This window comes from Dipodomys spectabilis, unplaced genomic scaffold (assembly GCF_019054845.1).
Source record: "Dipodomys spectabilis isolate Male_0828 unplaced genomic scaffold, ASM1905484v1 ptg000166l, whole genome shotgun sequence".
NCBI classification, from domain to species: domain Eukaryota; kingdom Metazoa; phylum Chordata; class Mammalia; order Rodentia; family Heteromyidae; genus Dipodomys; species Dipodomys spectabilis.
Window position 1 is genome coordinate 2,008,518 of NW_024870843.1, and position 8,856 is coordinate 2,017,373.

Here is an 8,856-nt window from a genome sequence, read left to right on the forward strand (position 1 = left end):
CCCTGAACTCTTCAACTCAAGGTGAGTGCTCTACCACTTGAGCAACAGTGCTACTTCTGGTTTTCTGATGGTTAAATGCAAATGAGTCTCAGGGTCTTTCTTGCCCAGGCTGGCTTTGAACCGTAGTCCTCAGATCTCAGCTTCCTGAGTAGCTAGCATTACAGATGTGAGCAACTGGCACCATGTAAAAATGGGGGCTTTTTAGAAAAGAAAATCCACCTCTTCACCAGTGTCTAAACCTCAGATATTACTATTAGAACACTTCACCTTCACCTCATTTTATCAGACATTTGTGAATTATTTCTTTTCCTTCATGTGGGAATACTGCAGTCAATATCAACTCAGCTGGGGGACTGGTAATTGCTAGCACCTAATTTAAAAACTTTTCCATCAAAAGAAATGAAGCCCTCATTTGGAATAATTGTTTTCTCTTTTTATTACAAATCTATGTTTGATTACTTCCTAATGTGATATTGGACTTCCTAATAGAGTGATGAAATTTTCTTTCTTTTCAACCTTCTCCCACATGTGGTCAAATATTTAAGAATTCAAAGATTTGCACTGATAATTGATTAAACTGACTTCTAAGAAAACGTGCATTTGTGCAATTTGGTCTTCTGTCTTGTTCTTACATGCACAAGCTTTCTATGATTAATTTGTTCTACAAGGAATTCTACTTTCCAAACTTTGTGTGAGCAATTTTAGTCTCTCTGATCAGTCTTTCTGATCCTCTCTTTGGAGTCTCATTTGAGTCTACCTCATAAAAAATATATTAGTTATCAGCTAAATGACTCTCAGCTTCTGTTTTTTGCCTGACTTCATGCAGGCTGAGATAGCAACCCTGCCTGGCTGTGCTTACTGGAGTTTGTGTGTGTGTGTGTGTGTGTGTGTGTGTGTGTGTGTGTGTGTGTGTGTGTGTTTTGTTTTAGATGTCTAGGATTACTATTCAAGTTAGTAGTTTCTCTGGGCCCCTGTGATCCCCTGGCCTAGAGTCAATGAGTTTTTCTCCTAAAGATACAAAGAACAACTGACTAAATTCCTGTTAATTGTCTCAAAATGAGGCAATCAGGCATCCTTGCAAAGCCATCAACAATGCTTTGTAACCACTTACAGAAGTCGTCTATCAAGATGGCTTTTCAAGGATGACTCTGAAAAATGTTCATTTCCAAGTAGGCACCATAAAGCAGATCACATTCCTGAGATCAGACTTTTGGAAGGAAGGTTCCCCTTCCTTCCTTCTCTTATGATAGATCAAACCATAATATTCTTCAGTTGTGGCCAGCCTGCAGCACAAGAATATTCTGTAGTGTAAAACAGGACCAACTTTCAAAATATGGTTTCCCTTATTTGTAATATCTAGTAGATGTATGAGTCAAGCGGAAAAGGTCAGATAATGTGATGTCAGGAAAATGAACCCTTAGATATGTATTTTAATGTTTTTTTCTTTCATGCATGTGTTTCTAACGGATTTATAAGATTATCTCTTTCTTGCTTTGTATGTCCATCCCCCACAGTATAACCCCTGCTTTCACTATATTTGATGTCAGTATAACTTGTGGAGGAGAGGAGGGAAAACCAGTTGTTTAAGGATACAGGTGGACCTGTTGAAACAATGAGAAGTACAAGTTGTCATGTCTAAAACGAGCTTTACAACGTCGGTGCGGTGGGGGGAGGGGGGAAGGGGAGGAAGGAGAAGGATTGAGATTGGGGGGGAGGGGGGAGGCTGGGGAGGGATGTGAAGGGTAAACAAAGGAGGAGGCTGCAATGCTTGGTAAGAAAGGTACGCATTATCCTGCCCATGTAATTGTAACTCCTCTGTACAGTATGTTCACAAATAAAATAAAATTAAATTAAAAAAACAAACAAAAACAAAATAACGGTGTAAATACTTGTCTACTACAGACTGATTTATCTTGATTTTATCTGTTGTTATTTTCATTACTTCAAACACATGGATAATTTATATTGGGATTAGACAAAGGATTAATGGAATAAACATTCAGTTTACTTTCACAAATCTAATATAATACACTTAACCCGTAATTGACAAATAAATCCAACTCTAGAAACAATATCATTAATATAAAATAAACCTTAATACGTATAATCTGGCACACATACACCATCATCTACTCAAAAATTCAGTCTCTCTGTAAATATTTATTTGGTATGAAATAATAAAAATTTAATTAATGAATTTGACTTTTAAGTATTATCTGAAATAGTCCTCGTGTATATAATTGTAAATTTTATAGATGTCACCTAGACAAGAAGTTAACATGCATGTAGAAATCAAATTTCCACAATTTAAGCTATATGAGAGGGGTCATACCCTCGTGTACTATTTGGTGTGAATTTCACCACAGTGCTGAACCCTTCCAACTAATACCAAGAGTCATGTGCGATAATTTATTATTTGATGTTAAGATGAGTGCTAAGTGTAGAATACACTTTGAATTATTACATTAACTCACAGAAATGAAGCAATAATGATATGTTATTTGTTTAAATTCTAATGCTTCTCAATTTTACAATTCATTAAATATATTATTAAAATTATTTTCACTTTCTTCTTTTCTATAGCTGTTGAAATTAAAATTATACATTAAACATTCAATATTGAGAAATCAATAATAAGTAAACTATTATTAAAATGACATGCTATTAAACTGTGATTTGAATTATACTTCCAACAAATTGTGATGTAAACAAGTCAATAGAATTAAGGGTGATCTTTTTAAACTTAGCAGCTTGTTATCTTATTTTATTTTATTTTTTGTGTCTGATCGTGGGGCCTGAACTGTGGGCCTGGGCGCGGTGCCTCAGCATTTCAGCTCAAGGCTAGTGCTCTACCACTTGAGACACAGCACCACTTCTGGCTTTTTTCTTTTTGCTCATGTGGTGCTGAGGAATCGAACCCAGGGCCTCAGGCATGCAAGGTAAGCACTCTACCATTGAGCCACCTTCCCAGCCCAGCAGCTTGTTATTTGTTTCCTAATTGTGTCATTTGTTATTCTTGGTCCAAGTCATCTCTTCATCTTAATTGTTTAGTTTTCTATTTTATCTCTATTGGTTTGCTGATTGTGCATTTTGTTTTCCCTTTTTAATGATTGACCTGAGGCTGAAAATATGTATGCTAGTTTATTACTTGCTATGTTAATGTAAAATTACTGCTTTCCACAGCTGTTCTACTCTACGATACTACAGAATTTCCCCCACTCCAATTTCCTGTATTGCTGCTCTCATATATTTTATTTTATTTTTTATTTAAATTTTATTGTCAAGGTAATGTACAGATGGGATATAGTTACATAAGTAAGGTAATTAATTTATTTCTTTTCTAAATTGTTATCCTTTCCCCTATTTTTCTCCCTCTTCACTCCTAACCTCCCCCCAAGATTACTTACAAAATACTGTCTTGTGAATACTACAGTTGCATAGGTTCCCCCTTTGTCCTTTTTCTCACCATTTTGTTTTTTTTTTCCTTTCCCTTCCCTAGTTCAGATCAACATATTTAAAATACCCAGGGTATCAAAATCCAATACAGTGACTACAGGGCATTAACCATAGGTGGGGAAAACAAAAAAGGAAAAAAAGAAATCACATAGTACATTAAGAACAACAACAACAAAGAACATGTCTTGGAGTTCATTTCACTTGCAATCACCTTATACAATCATATGTACATAGCTATAGAGCTATTCTGCTCGTCTACTAAGATTATCCTTGATGTACACAATAATGCTCCCCTATTACCCAGTAATCCCACTTCTGGGCATATAACCAGGTGATCACAAACAAGTCCACAGTAAAGCTACTACTGTGTATCACAATAATATTTACCAAAAATCACACACACGCACACACACACACACACGTACAGATAAACAAACGTGGAAAAATATGCTTGCATCACAAGGAATGTGACCACCTCATTTGTAAGGAAATGGAAGATCTTTGAAAAAATCATATTAAGTGAAGTAAGCCAGACTTAAAGAAACACAGGTCCCATGGTTTCCCTTATTCGTAATAATTAGTTTACATCAAGGATAATCTCATGTATTTTAATTTGACATTTTGTTCTATGTTGAGCGTGCAACATTATTGCTATATTGTTTGTTATTATTTCTGAAAATAGGCAGGTATACATAAAGAATTATGCTCATCTCATCCATTATTGAAGGAAGAACAATTAAAAGAGTAACTACTACTAGGAAGAACTACTCCAACTTACTTAGCTTCATTCCTATGTAAGGCCAATGTTGTCCCCTGTATCCTCATGTTGTACATTACAACTCTATACCTGGTCATAATGTATATCTAGTATCTTATGCATTTTGAACTAAATGCCCCAGAAGTTCCACTTTGCTTTACTTTAAAAAAAAAATTCTGTCTTAATGTTTGAGGATGGTGTGTGTGTGTGTGTGTGTGTATGTGTGTGTATGTGTGTGTGTGTGTCTGTTTACAAAGATCAGAACATAACATTTTTCTTCATTTCGAATACATCTTTCAGGTCATTGTAAGTTGTGGCTAGTGGGAGAAGTCTCTTGTTATTTTAAGGATGAAACAGAAAAAGATATTTGTGCATGTACCATAGTTGCTTTATTAGTGTATTTGAACACTGAACTTCAATTTATATCTTGGCTGTTGTTGTGAATAATGTGAATAACAATGAACTACAGATATAATTGCGAGTTACCCAGAGAGAAATAATCACATGAATGGTGGGTCAGATGTTATTTCAAATATACTTTCTTTAGAAAACTTCACACTACTTTCTACAAGAATACTAACCTGTATTTTGACCAAGAGTGTAGAAAATTTCCTTTTCCTCACACTCTCACCAACATTTTACCTTTTATTTAAAAGGTAATAAGGGGCAAATTTTTACTCTCTTCAGTACCCCAGACTGGCTTAAGACTGAAATCCAACCTCCTAAATGCTTGGAATTACAAACCTTTACCACCACACCTGGTTCCTTTGATTTTTGTGATAAGAGTTATAATAGTTATAAAGTAGTATCCTAGTAATTTTGAATTACATTTCTCTAATGACTTCTGCTCACAAAGCATTAAGCCATCACAGAAGTTATATTAAACACAACTGTGTAAACCCACTGGTGATATAGAGGGGTTTATGGAAAACATGTCTATTCAAATTTTGTCCATTTTTAATCAAGTTTCTTGTTAATCTCATCTTTAATCTCTCTATACAAAAATAATTAATTCAAGGTAGTAAAAAGGAAAAAATTAAGCAACTCCTAACATTTTTCAATTTTCAATAACATGATATTGCTTAAATCATTTTCTCTTTATGCTTGAGACTATATAACAATTTAGTTAGACCTGTTACATAGCTATATGTATTTTATTTATTTTACGTTGATTGCTCTTTCCAAAGCATGCGTGTCTTATTTTGGTTTCTTTCAGTCTTAAGTAGTTCAGATTTCAAACTGAAGAATAATTGGAAGTAAGCAAACAAATAATACATTTCCTCTCATCTGATAATGCCTCTATAAGAATGAGAAATGAGTTCATCATTCTAAGGACCCTTAGTTCTTAAAATAACATTTGCTATAATGCTAATGTTATTACCATTTTAGTGTTGGGAAAAATTGTAATCAAAGGCACTAAGAGCATGGCCCAAGACACACAGTGAGGAAGGAAATGAGTCAAATTTCAAAAAGTCTTTCAGCAATACACAAAAGGTAAATAAATTCTCTCCATTCTCTGATACTCTCAATTCAATATTCATATTGTCCAAGAAATAATAGCATAGCAATTATTGCCCATGGTGATTGTTTTCTGTTACATTTTGTCTTCAACACAGACTGTGTTGGTGACATTGAGTTATTATGCACAGAACTAAGCTTATAAATTATGGTCCAAAGAGAGGCAAATTTCTTCTGTCCCATCGTTCCAGTATCGTTTTTACAATGTACTAAATCTTTTAAATATCATCACTTACTGTGTTTTAAGAATTCAAGAATGAAAAAATTCACATATAATCACTCCAAAATGCTTTAAAACTAGGAGATGATAAAACAGGCCTCTGTGAAGTAAATTTCCTTCTACTTTTAAAATTATTCTGAAAGCCTTGTGTTGGTTTGTCACACCTGTAATCCTAACTACTCGAGATACCTACTCAAGAGCCTAACATCTGTGGATAACATTTGGAAGCCAATCAGGGCAAAATAAATTCATGAGATTATTTTTCAAAAATTTTAATGAACTAGCAAAGGGCCAGGAATGGAGATGTAGCTTATATAGTAGCTCACCAATCTAGAGAGCAAGACGTAGCGAGACCTTGAAGCCCTGATTTCAAACTCTGAGCATGCCAACACGCAGGAATGCACACACACTCACTTTTTCAAAATATCTCCATATCAGTGTTTTGCATTAATTTCTTTGTTAATGATATTATATGGGTAAAATAGGCAAAATAAACTCTTACATCTCAAAACATTTTTATACATTTTTGTAAAAATACTGTACAGAGGAGTTACAGTAACATGAGCAAAGTAATACGTACATTTCCTGTCAAGCATTGTTACCTCCTCCTTTGTTTTCCCCACCATTCCTTCCCTTCCACCTCCACAAGTACACTCCTCACACCCCCAAGCCCCACCCAATGTCCCCAGCCTAAATTGTAAAGTTCGTTTTTCAAAATAATGTCTTGTGCATCTATTGTTATACAATGGGTCAAACTGTATTCCTATTTAAGCATGTTGTTTTTTTCCCTTCCCCTCCCCAAATTAGAGAAATGTATATACAAGATGCAGGTGCACCAACATCAAATAAAGTGAAAACTGGGGTTTTACTGTTGGGGAGGAATGTATAAAAAACAAAAAAATCACGTCGTACATTATAAATATGTGAGCAAAAACAGCAAGAAAGGAAAAAAAAAACACTTGTGTCTCTATCTTGGGGGTCATTTAGCTTAACATCAACTTATCTAGTCATATACACATAGCTTTTCAACTTTTCTGCTTATCCCAGACATATACTAGTTATTGCAAATAAGGGATACCATGGGACATATGTTTCTTTGGACTTGGCTTACATCAGTTAATATAATTTTTTCCAAGTCTTTCCATTTCCTAACAAATTGGGCGATGTCATTTTTTTCTGATGGCGTCATAGAATTAAAATATAGACTATATATATATGTATATATATAGTATATGGGTGTGTGTGTGTACACACATATACACACAGAACATTTTCCTTTTTTGTTTTTTAGAGCAACTTAGTTTTCCACCTTCATCATTTTTTCAAATGTTTTTATTGTGATTAAATGGTTACATAAGTTCCCAAATTTCACAATATTGTGGGATAGTGATGCTTAGTCAAAGTCACAAACACATTCTAACTTTGATTGAGCAAATTGTCTATCATGGTCTCCAACATTTATGAGTTCTATGAGCTTTGCAATAGAGTTATTTCTTCTATATGTATACTTCTTTTGTTTTGAAATATGTATATTTTTTTGTTTTGTATAGCGTCAGCTGTTCCCTCTTTCCCACTTGTTCCCTCCCTCCCTTCAGTGACACGGAGTTGCTTATTTCATTTTGGTCAATGTCCAGTGCAGCTGATGCATCCCACTGTTGTATGTTTTTCCCTGATTCCCTCTAGTCCTGTGTCGTCCTCCTGGTTTCCCTTCAGTGTGCACATATGATCAGCAGAATGGGGTTATTTAGTAGTGATTCGACCAGATGAGTGGAAGTTCTTGGTTTCTTAAGTGTTGTTAATTTTATCATATCACTTTACATTTTGGATTTAACATCCACTTATCATGGAGACCATGTGCCGTTCGTCTCTTTGCTTTTGGCTTACCTCGCTCAACATGATTTCCTGTACTTAGATTGATTTCCCTGCTAATGCCATTATTTTGTCCTTTCTAATGGCTGGAAAATATTCCGTTGTGTATAGTTACCACAGTTTTTGGATCTATTCATCTCTGGTGGGACATATGGGTTGTTTTCATATCCTGGCTATTGTGAACAGTGCTGCAATAAACATGGAGGTGCATGTGTCCTTGAATATTGGTACCTGTTTTTCAGGATAGATGCCTAGAAGTGGTATGGGTGGGCCATAAGGAAGGTCAATATTTAGCTTTCTGAGGACTCACGAGACTGCTTTCCAAAGTGGTTGTGTAAGTGTACATTCACACATACACACACACACACACACACACACACACACACACACACACAGAATATTTTCTTGATCATTTCTCTACTGAGGGGCATCGGGGTTGGTTTCATATCTTAGCTATGGCAAATAATGCTACAATGAACATTGTTGTGGTGGTAGTTTTAGTATGGACTTGTTTGTGATCATTTAGGGGAATGCCCAAAAGTGGGATTGCTGTGTAATAGGGGAGCTCTATGTGGAATCTTTTGAGGAACTCCAAACTGCTTTCCAAACTGTATGAACAAGTTTATACTCCCACCAAGAATGCAGTAGGCTTCCCTTCTGGCCACATCCCTTCCAGCATCGGTTGTAAAAATATGGAACAATTCACTAATTTGCGTGTCATCCTTGTGCAGGGACCATGTTAATCTTCTCTGTATGTTCCAATTTTAGTGTATGTGCAGCCAAATTGAGCACAGAACATTTATATATATATATATATATATATATATATGTATATATATATATATATATATATATATATATAAAGTGTAATTGATTTTCTTAAACTAGACAATGCAACAAAAAGTAAGTTCAAAAGAATTGTGAAATTTTAGAACCATTTATTTCTTACATAAGCACACATTTAAGAATAAAGGCAAGATTGACATGCCAAAAACAAAATAATTCCAGGTATTTGTTGTTCATGAGATGTGTAGGA

General features: G+C 34.9%; 1 non-coding gene across 1 annotated transcript; it reads right to left on the reverse strand.

The window, feature by feature from the left end:
* Positions 1 to 8,506: 8,506 nt before the first annotated feature.
* LOC122119411 lies at positions 8,507 to 8,612 on the reverse strand. Its single transcript, XR_006149560.1, has one exon. It is a non-coding gene; the product is annotated as a U6 spliceosomal RNA (small nuclear RNA).
* Between the last annotated feature and the right edge of the window lie 244 nt (positions 8,613 to 8,856).